Below are 11,925 nucleotides of genomic sequence, written 5' to 3' on the forward strand. Positions count from 1 at the left end.
TTCTTATGGTCCTTTGCTGTTGTTCTGGTATTGATTTGCACTTTTCGCACCAAAGTACGTTCATCTCTAGGAGACAGAACGCGTCTCCTTCCTGAGCGGTATGATGGCTGCGTGGTCCCATGGTGTTTATACTTTCGTTCTATTGTTTTTACAGATGAGTGTGGTACCTTCAGGCATTTGGAAATTGCTCCCAAGGATGAACCAGACTTGTGGATTTTTTTCTGCGATCTTGGCTTATTTCTTTTGATTTTCCCATGATGTCAAGCAAAGAGGCACTTGAAATACATCCACAGGTACACCTCCAATTGACTCAAATGGTGTCCATTAGCCTGTCAGAAGCTTCTAAAGCCATTACATCATTTTCTGGAATTTTCCAAGCTGTTTAAAGGCACAGTCAACTTAGTGTATGTAAACTTTTGACCCATTGGAATTGTGATCCAGTGAATTATAAGTGAAATAATCTATCTGTAAACAATTGTTGGAAAAATGACTTTTGTCATGCACGAAGTAGATGTCCTAAACCGACTTGCCAAAACTATAGTTAACAAGAAATTTGTGGAGTGGTTGAAAAACAAGTTTTAATGATTCCAACCTAAGCGTATGTAAACTTGCGACTTCAACTGTGTATGTGTATATATATATATATACAGTGCCTTGCGAAGGCCCCCTTGAACTTTGCGACCTTTTGCCACATTTCAGGCTTCAAACATAAAGATATAAAACTGTATTTTTTTGTGAAGAATCAACAACAAGTGGGACACAATCATGAAGTGGAACGACATTTATTGGATATTTCAAACTTTTTTAACAAATCAAAAACTGAAAAATTGGGCGTGCAAAATTATTCAGCCCCCTTAAGTTAATACTTTGTAGCGCCACCTTTTGCTGCGATTACAGCTGTAAGTCGCTTGGGGTATGTCTCTATCAGTTTTGCACATCGAGAGACTGAAATGTTTTCCCATTCCTCCTTGCAAAACAGCTTGAGCTCAGTGAGGTTGGATGGAGAGCATTTGTGAACAGCAGTTTTCAGTTCTTTCCACAGATTCTCGATTGGATTCAGGTCTGGACTTTGACTTGGCCATTCTAACACCTGGATATGTTTATTTTTGAACCATTCCATTGTAGATTTTGCTTTATGTTTTGGATCATTGTCTTGTTGGAAGACAAATCTCCGTCCCAGTCGCAGGTCTTTTGCAGACTCCATCAGGTTTTCTTCCAGAATGGTCCTGTATTTGGCTCCATCCATCTTCCCATCAATTTTAACCATCTTCCCTGTCCCTGCTGAAGAAAAGCAGGCCCAAACCATGATGCTGCCACCACCATGTTTGACAGTGGGGATGGTGTGTTCAGCTGTGTTGCTTTTACGCCAAACATAACGTTTTGCATTGTTGCCAAAAAGTTCAATTTTGGTTTCATCTGACCAGAGCACCTTCTTCCACATGTTTGGTGTGTCTCCCAGGTGGCTTGTGGCAAACTTTAAACAACACTTTTTATGGATATCTTTAAGAAATGGCTTTCTTCTTGCCACTCTTCCATAAAGGCCAGATTTTGTGCAATATACGACTGATTGTTGTCCTATGGACAGTCTCCCACCTCAGCTGTAGATCTCTGCAGTTCATCCAGAGTGATCATGGGCCTCTTGGCTGCATCTCTGATCAGTCTTCTCCTTGTATGAGCTGAAAGTTTAGAGGGACGGCCAGGTCTTGGTAGATTTGCAGTGATCTGATACTCCTTCCATTTCAATATTATCGCTTGCACAGTGCTCCTTGGGATGTTTAATGCTTGGGAAATCTTTTTGTATCCAAATCCGGCTTTAAACTTCTTCACAACAGTATCTCGGACCTGCCTGGTGTGTTCCTTGTTCTTCATGATGCTCTCTGCGCTTTTAACGGACCTCTGAGACTATCACAGTGCAGGTGCATTTATACGGAGACTTGATTACACACAGGTGGATTGTATTTATCATCATTAGTCATTTAGGTCAACATTGGATCATTCAGAGATATTCACTGAACTTCTGGAGAGAGTTTGCTGCACTGAAAGTAAAGGGGCTGAATAATTTTGCACGCCCAATTTTTCCATTTTTGATTTGTTAAAAAAGTTTGAAATATCCAATAAATGTCGTTCCACTTCATGATTGTGTCCCACTTGTTGATTCTTCACAAAAAAATACAGTTTTATATCTTTATGTTTGAAGCCTGAAATGTGGCAAAAGGTCGCAAAGTTCAAGGGGCCGAATACTTTCGCAAGGCACTGTTTATATATGTATATGTGTGTGTATATATATATATATATATATGTGTATGTATATATATATGTGTGTGTGTATATATATATATATATATATATATATATATATATATATTCAAAAGGCACTCGCACATCTGAGCAATCTTTTTTGCAGGTGCATGGTAACAGTTGAATAAAATGAGAAAAAAGAAAGAACCCACACACTGCTCTTGATAGTATCACTGCTCTTTAATAAGCCTTACGTATCGGCCTCACGACCTTCATCAGAGCTTTTGTGAGTTTTTTAAATTAGCACCGTTTTGTAGACCTTGCCCCACCCACATCCGTTCCACACATCGATGCGCAATAGGTTTCTAAGAGGCTATTCTCCACAATGTGTGGATGAAGCTCTTAATTTGGCATTGGGGAAAACACGAGATGAACTGCTACAAAAACTACCCACTAGAGCTAAAGAACACTCTGTAATGTTCACAGCCACATATACTTTGAACTTACGAAAAGTGGGAGATGCTGTCAAGAATCCCTGGCATGTTTTATCATCAGACCCAGCTTTGCCTGCTGAATTTAAGAATCCACCACTTATTGTATATAGGAGAGGTCACAATTTACTCAAATTGGTTCTCATTAAGATATATATACAATTACACTGAACAAAAATATAAACACAACATGTCTAGTGTTGGTCCCATGTTTCATGAGCTGAAATAAAAGATCCCAGAATTTTTTCATATGCACAAAATGCTTATTTCTCTAAATTTTGGTGCACAAATTTGTTTACATCCCTCTTAATGAGCATTTCTCCTTTGCCAAGATAGTCCATCCAAATAGAATGATCATTACACAGGGGCACCTTGTGCTGGGGACAATAAAAGGCCACTCTAAAATGTACAGTTTAGTCACACAACACAATGCCACAGATGTCTCAGGTTTTGAGGGAGCCAGATAGGGAAATTAACATTCATTTATCGTAATCCGCCTCCAACATCGTTATAGAGAATTTGGCAGTACGTCCAACTGGCCTTACAACCCAGGACCTCGACATCTGGCTTCTTAGCCTGCGGGATCGTCTGAGACCAACCACCTGGACAGCTGATGAAACTGAGGGTTTGCACAACCAAAGAATTTCTGAAAAACTGTCAGAAACCTTCTCGGGGAACCTCATCTGTGTGCTCATTGTCTTCACCAGGGTCTTGCAGTTCTGGGTCGTAACTTGTGTTGTACACTTTGGGGAAAATTCAGAGGTGGAAACTTTCCATGGGAATATATGGGAATTAACAGAAGTATATGCAAATTAATGTCAATACCATTTAAATGTAGATGCTTTTTTGCATTGGATATATTTTCCATATCATAAACCTTTTACCTTATCATAAGTAGACATAATTGCAAATGATTAAATCCTTCCAATAGAAATTAAAAAAACAATTTAGTTATGAATTGAACTTAATTAAATGAATTGACTCTTCACATGGGATGATTTCACTGAACAACAAAAGAAAGGGAATATTGAATGATCCCAATGATCCATCGCATCTCCCAATTGTTTTTAAACATACATCTGTAAAATGATGGTCTAGAAACTAAAGCTTTGTTTGTCTTCCTCTCGGGCTTCCATGTCTTCTCCCTGGACCTCCTCAATGTCCACCTCTTGAACATCCGACTCTGAGGACTCATCTTCACTGTCACTTTCCAACCTTGTTGAGGATGGCTCGTTGTCAGGCTCAAAAGGCCTCAAATTTGCCCGGATGGCCACCGATTTTCCGATCCTTGTATTGGTCAGCCTGTTGCGTGCTTTGGTGTGTGTGCTACCAAATAAGGACCAGTTGCGCTCTGAGGCGGCTGATGTTGGTGGGATTTGGAGGATGATGAAGGCAACAGGGGAAAGAGCCTCAGATCCACAAAGTCCCTTCCACCAGGTGGCTGGTGAGATATGTTGGTACGGCTGCCATATTGCATCTACATCCCAAAGCCCTTGCTTAGAAGTGTACTTCACCATACTGCCAAGAACCTTGCCCTCATCCAGGCCAAGGTGGCAAGACACGGTAGTGATGATACCAAAGGCCTTGTTGATTTCTGCACCAGACAGGATAATCTTGCCAGCATACTTGGGGTCCAACATGTACCCTGCAGCATGTATGGGCTTCAGGCAGAAGTCTTCACGCTTTTTGATGTATTTCAGAACTGCAGTTTCCTCTGTGAAGTGGGCAGGGCAGTACGGATTTCTTCTCTCACATCTGCAAGCAGAGTCTGAACATCAGACAGGATGGCATTGTCTCCCTCAATCTGTGCAATGGCTACTGCTATAGGTTTCAGGAGTTTCAGGCTGCTTACCACTCTCTCCAAAAATACATAATCCAGGAGGATCCTCTTGATGGGGCTGTCCATATCGTCAGACTGTGATAGGGTCATTTCTTGGAGAGACACCTTCCGCTCCAGAACACTGTCAAACATAATGACAACACCACCCCAACTGGTGTTGCTGGGCAGCTTCAATGTGGTGCTCTTATTCTTCGCACTTTGCTTGGTGAGGTAGATTGCTGCAATAACTTGATGACCCTTCACATACCTAATCTTTTCCTTGGCTCTCTTGTGGAGTGTATCCATTGTTTTCAGTGCCATGATGTCCTTGAGGAGCAGATTCAATGCATGAGCATCACAGCCAATGGGTGTAATGTGAGGGTAGGACTCCTCCACTTTAGACCAAGCAGCCTTCATGTTCGCAGCATTGTCTGTCACCAGTGCAAATACCTTCTGTGGTCCAAGGTCATTGATGACTTCCTTCAGTTCATCTGCAATGTAGAGACTGGTGTGTCTGTTGTCCCTTGTGTCTGTGCTCTTGTAGAATACTGATTGAGGGGTGGAGATGATGTAGTTAATTATTCCTTGCCCACAAACATTCAACCTCCCATCAGAGATGATTGCAAGTCTGCTTTCCCTATGATTTGCTTGACCTTCACTTGAACTCTGTTGAACTCTGCACCCAGCAAATGAGCAGATAAAGCATGTCTGGTTGGAGGGGTATATGCTGGGCGGAGAACATTCAGAAGTCTCTTCCAATACACATTGCCTGTGAGCATCAGAGGTGAACCAGTTGCATACCCAGCTCGAGCAAGATATTTATCAGTATTTCTCTGACTACATTCCTCCATTGAGTCAAAAAAACTTCTGGTTCCAGGAGGACCATAATCTGTTGCTATCGATAAGGTGTCTGATTCATAATTTTCACCTCGAATAGAAGAAGAGGGACTTTTGTCAAAGGTTGCTTTTTGTGAGCGCAGATAAATAGTTAAGCAGTTAGATTAAACAAATAATTTGTTTAATCATGTTCCATTTAAAAAGTTTTAAAATGAAACGTATGGAAACAGGTGAATTAACACTCCACAGTTAGCAGGCTCAAGCAAGCTAAAACCTGCATGGTAGCAAAAACTACCTAGCAGAAATTGCTAACAAGTTAGAAATGATTTAAACACACTTTGCTGTAGGCTACTATTTACGAGTTAACAAAAAAATAATTTATGTCATATCAAATATATTCACCCCACCCAGTATTGTAATCAAAACTTACCAGTAAGCATGTAGTCCTTGGCTCAGAGAGTGTAGTAGTGTGGCTCAATAGCATATCATTAGTGTGCAAGATCTTGAGAATCAGCTGTACATGTGATGGAAGAGTGCACTGTGAATGCAGAGGGTTGAAATTCCATTGAATTGGGGATAGTTTAACCAAAATATGCCACAAGACCTAGAATTGCCTTATGTGTATCCCAGAAAAAAGGTTCACTGTTATAAGCTAACTGTTTTGATGAATTTAAGCACAATTCCTGGGCTTAACCTCCAGAAAGTTTCCGACCCTTTGCAACCCTAGTCTTAACCGACTTCAGTGGGCAAATACTCACCTTCGATGGCCACTGAAACGCTGGAGAAGTGTGCTCTTTACAGGTGAATCCCGGTTTCAACTGTACCGGCAGAAGGCTTCGTGTGGGCGAGCAGTTTGCTGATGGGGTTATGGTATGGGCAGGCATAAGCTACGGACATCAAACACAATTGCATTTTATCGATGGCAATTTGAATGTACAGAGATACCGTGACAAGATCCTGAGGCTCATTGTCGTGCCATTCATTCACCGCCATCACCTCATGTTTCAACATGATAATGCACAGCCCCATGTCGCAAGGATCGGTGCACAAATCCTGGAAGCTGAAAATGTCCCAGTTCTTCCATGACCTGCATACTCACCAGACATGTCACCCATTGAGCATGTTTGGGATGCTCTTGATCGACATGTGCAACAGCATGCTCCAGGCCGATGTGAGAAGGGTCTTTAATCAGGTCAACACCCGCAATTCTGCGGCCCCTGACGGTATTCCAGGGTGCGTTCTCAGAGCATACACAGAACAGCTGGCAGGCATATTCACTCTAATTTTCAACCTCTCCTTGTCCCAGTCTGTAATCCCCACGTTTTAAGATTACCACAATCATCCCTATTCTTAAGAACTCTAAGGCTTCATGCCATAATGATTACCGCCCTGTAGCACTCACTTCTGTAATCATCAAATCAAATCATATTGTATTTGTCACATGCGCAGAATACAACAGGTGTAGACCTTACCGTGAAATGCTAACTTACAAGCCCGTAATGTGCAGCCCGTGCAGTTCAAGAAATAGAGTAAAGAAAATATTTACTAAATAAAATAAAAAGTTACACAGTAGAATATGTTGTGTCTTTGCTATGCCGGATTAAGTGCTATGACATGCTATTCTATAAAATAATTTCTCCGTAATTAATATTACCTGATTAAACTAATCATGTAAATGTAATTAACTAGAAAGTCGGGGCACCACGAAATAATGTTTATAGAGCTGTTATCTTCCGAATAAACTCTTAAAGACCTGGTAATCTTTTACATCAATAGCAGTCAATTCTTAATCGTCACCTTATTCAGTCTCATCTGAAGTCGTAGAATTCTTGGTTATTTTCGCGAACCCTGGCTAACAAGTTGAATCAGCAATAGAACATTTGGTTTAATTATTTATTTACTAAATACCTAAACAATCACACAGAATTACACATGCCCAGGATGGGTTATACATTGATTACTAATTATGTCATAAAAGAAAACGTCCCTAGTGGACGGAACAGATATGATGGCTGGTTACACAAAGAAAGGGGGTTGGGTTTTGAAGGAAATTGTGGGAAGACTGAGGAACAAAGGAATAAGGGCTCTGATCGGACCTTGTAAAGCTATGCTATCGTAAATACCGAATCGTATGCATTCTAAATAACCGCCGTTTGGAAAAGGAAAATGCAAGGAATATTTACTCTGAGCTATGATTCAATAGGTTGGTCATAGATGGAAGGCCGTGTTTGTAACGGCTGTCGTCGGTGGAAGGAGCGGAGGACCAAAGCGCAGTTCTTTTTAATAAAACTGAACACTTCAAAAAATACAAAACAACAAAACGACAACCGAAACAGTTCTATCTGGTGCAGACACACAAAGACTGAAAACAACCACCCACAAACCACAATTGAAAACAGGCTTCCTAAATATGGTTCTCAATCAGGGACAACGATAGACAGCTGCCTCTGATTGAGAACCATATCAGGCCAAACACAGAAATAGAAAATCATAGAAAAACTAACATAGACAACCCACCCAACTCATGCCCTGGCCATACTAAAACAAAAGACAAAACAAAGGAACTAAGGTCAGAATGTGACAGTGTTGCCCAACAGAGATCTTTCTGTCCTTTGAAGAATGTGTGGTAGAACGGATGCGTTGTAGTACCGTTGTGTGTTTGGTAGAAGAGATACTTTGTCCATCCTTCCCTAGCCCACGTTTACAGCTGCTGCTGCTCACTGAACGGCTAGGAGTTATCACTGCTTTAGTGAATAAGATTTCAAAGTTCATACCAAGTTGCATACTTTAAGCTCACGCTGAAGTTGGCTTAGTTCTGTAGTTTGATATTAGGGGTGGGTGAGTCTCTCCTTACTCCCATTCCTTGGTAGAACCACACGAGTTAAATGAACAGTGGGATTAAGAGAAACCAGAAAGGCACCAGAATCACTTTCAGCACGACTCGTATGAGCTTCCACCAACACCATCATTCCAGCATGTTCAAGAGCAGTTACAGTCATTTTCTTACAAATATAAACAGTAACCAAAATCATCAAACCTCCCACCAGTATAGGAATAAACAACGAAAACAGAGTCAACAACTTTTCCCATCACATTTCCAAATTTAGCATTAAACCTGTCACCAATTTTGTCAAAAACCGATTTTTCAGATTTTGAGAGTTTTACTAAAATCAGCAATCTTATCAATTATTTCAGTCATATTCTTAGAGGAGTCAGGGAGGAGCATAACACCATTTTCAGGATCAATAATACCTAGTACGTTACAGTGTCCTCCTTACTTCGCCAAAAGATCATCTAAAGCCAACTCAAGGCGGCTAACTACTGCTTTCTTCATAAATTCATATGGGCCTGTAAAGAGTAGGTTAAATTGTTAACCCACTTTCCTAGGACTGCCACACCCCAGGAGGGTATGATTGACATACCAAAAATCTCACCCGGGTGTAGGACATGACCACAGGCTTCCTGATTGTCTGGGATGAGTCGTTTGGCACGCTTCAATACCCAAGAGTTGGTTTTAAAGTGACAACCGAAGATTGGTGACCGGCATCTTTAACATGTACATTTCTGTTCTTCCCAAATAACAACATCCCCCCATCCGGGAGGTAAAGTGAGATACTCCTTATCACTGCATACTCACATTCATTCAAAAAGTGCTCCCATGCCTTCCTCTATCCTGGAAATGTTTACACCTGTCACCTGTTGCTGTAAGTCTAACACACTACAATCGCCTTTATCATAGTTTATCCTATCATTATACTCTTCTCTCAGTTCATGACAAGCTCTAGTATCTCTCATATCTTCCCTCTACCACATTAGGTAAGTTTGCTCCCTTGTGACCACCCCAACATACATGTGTCCCATAACCCCCAAATGTTCAACAGTCTTTCTAGCCAAGCACTTTATTATACATAAATCAAAAGCAAAACACAGTAGTCCTACCAGGAGCGGAACAATCATGGCAGTCCTGGACATCATTACCTTACCCATCACGGTTTCCAAATACACCATTAAACCAGTGTCCAATTTGGTTAAAGATGGTGTTGTCAGCTTTTCACAGAGTACCTCCTAATTTAGCCAGGTAATTAATAATAGCTGTCATGTTGTCAGAGGAGTCAGGAAGCAACATGACACAGTAATCCTCATATTTTATTCCCAGGGACCTGTCTTTAGCCAATATGTGCCATTTCGTCTCTGGTCACTACTGCCTTCAAATTCGGCACATTTAGTGACAACTGAGTAAAACCCTGTTTTATCAAATTAGTAAGGACCTGCATGGAGTATGTCAAATTATTAATCCATTTACCCATTACTATAACTTCCCATGTTGCTTCCTTCCCCCTTTGACCAACATCAGAATAGTATAATTGTTTTTCTTTGTTTGAGCCCTAGTTTTGTTCCTTTTCATAAAATGGAGTAATCTACATCCAAAATCATCATTTCTAATTGGTACTGCCTGGGCTCCCCACAGAAAATCTGTGGAGGTGGGTTTCTGGAAAATCATTACCCGTGTGCCAGATGTGTTCCCCCTCCCCTGTAATCCTATGTATGTCACTGTTTTCACCCATTTATTATTCTCCACATCCCTGTCCACAAAGGGAACGGGTAGATTTGGAGAGCAACAAATACCCTGCATGTGTTTTTCCATGATTGCGATTTTCTTGTTTCACAACCATAGAGTGTGTGTATGACGGTTTCCTCGACATCTGATGACTCTTCAGGTTCTGTGGCTGAACCCTCTGTTGGTTCGTCTGGCCTTTGGTCTCTTCCTTCTGCTCCTGTCCTTTGGCTCTGACTTTTTCCTCCTTCAGATGTTCTCGGGGCCCTGCTCTCCCTCCCTCCAGTCGCTCATCCATGGCTTCCACTCTGGGAGATGCTTGCAGTGGGAGAGATGATGCCAGCCTGACCTCTCCTCTACCCGCAGGGCTGGTGGTGTTACCATGGTTACCTGGAACAGACCCATCCATCGTGGTTGGTTCCATTTTCGCTTTTGGACCCTGAGTTTCACCCACTCTCCAACGTTCATGGGTAGCTCGTCAGGGTCTTCACCTGGGATTGGTTCTGTTGCTTTCCTAGTGTGAGAGTGGAGAAAACTTACAACAGAAGTTAGTTCCTTTATGTACTCAAGATGGTTACACTATATCTCAGTTATGTCTATCTATCGGTCAGTCGTAGGTCTCACACTTGGGGTGTTCATTGGTCGTCTTGTTAACATTTCATAAGGTGTACACCCAATACCTTTGTTAAGGCTGCTGCGCATTTTCATGAGGACACGAGGTAATCCCTCTACCTATGTCATTCCTGTGGAATGGCATAGTTTGACAAGGGAGAATAACATGTTCTTATTAGCCCTCAGTAAATCTTGTTACTCCGCGGTTGATAGATGGACACAAACTTCTCGTCAACACCCATCATTTTGGACATTTGGGTAACCCTATCTCCTATGAGATGGGTCCCATTGTCTGCAGACAAACCTCAGGCACTCCGAACCTGAGTATAATTTTCCTAACTAGCAACTGTTCGCGCAACACAGTTGGATGGTTCCACCCACCTGGTAAACCTGTCAATTATCACCAGGCAGTATCTCTTTCTTTTCGCTCTATCGTGTCTATAAAATCCATAGCTATGTGGACAAAATATCCTTTTGGAGTGGGGGGCTTCCCTGGTTGCAGTGGATATATTAACTGTTTTACGTGCTGATTCAAATTTTGGGTCAAATTGAAATTTTCAAACATTCTCCTCCTCCTCCATTCTCCTCTCATATCCCCCTTTGACGAATGGCTCACTTCATGAGCCAATTGGCAAATATTAAAGATCATTGGTTGATGGTAAACAGGGCATGCCAGACAAAAGATGTAGCCATAAACCAGACCTAGGACAGAGAGCACACCCTCTCTCCCTCCACACCTGGTGATTGAGAATATCAGACTGCTGCTGTTTCTCAAGATCAGTAGTTTCAAATGATACAAACGACAAAAAAATATCAAATGCATGTGTGTGACAAAGGGAAACAGCCAATTTGGCCGCCTCATCAGCTATGCCGTTACCAATTCTAGCATTATCACACCAGCCCGTGTATGCCTCAACCTTAACAATAGCCAGTGTGTTAGGTTTTCACACAGCTTCAAATAACTGTTCAACAAAAGGTCTGTTTTTAATAGGTGTGTCTTTGGTATTAGTAAACTCTCTTGCTCTCCAAATCCTACACCATGACAAACAAACCCCAATAACATATGCTGAGTCAGAGTAGCCAGTAAAGGCCTTCCCTTCCCCCAATTCACAAGCTGTGGTCAGAGCTAATACATCTGTTGCGCTGATAAATGGTCTGGTAGGGGCCGTATAACCTCAATATTACCTCCCAAATCTACTACAGCTAATCCTACATGTTTCTACCCTGTGCTTTGATCTATGTAGGCAGATCCATCAACGAACAGCAACATGTCAGAGTCAATCAGAGGTTCAACAAACAAGTTTTTGTCCAGTACACATTCCTGGGCTGTCCAGATGTCCCTGTTATTGTTACTGATGATTTGCTCAGGGAAG

This window comes from Oncorhynchus mykiss, chromosome 6 (genome assembly GCF_057628025.1).
Source record: "Oncorhynchus mykiss isolate SJ-2025 chromosome 6, ASM5762802v1, whole genome shotgun sequence".
Taxonomy (NCBI): Eukaryota; Metazoa; Chordata; class Actinopteri; order Salmoniformes; family Salmonidae; genus Oncorhynchus; species Oncorhynchus mykiss.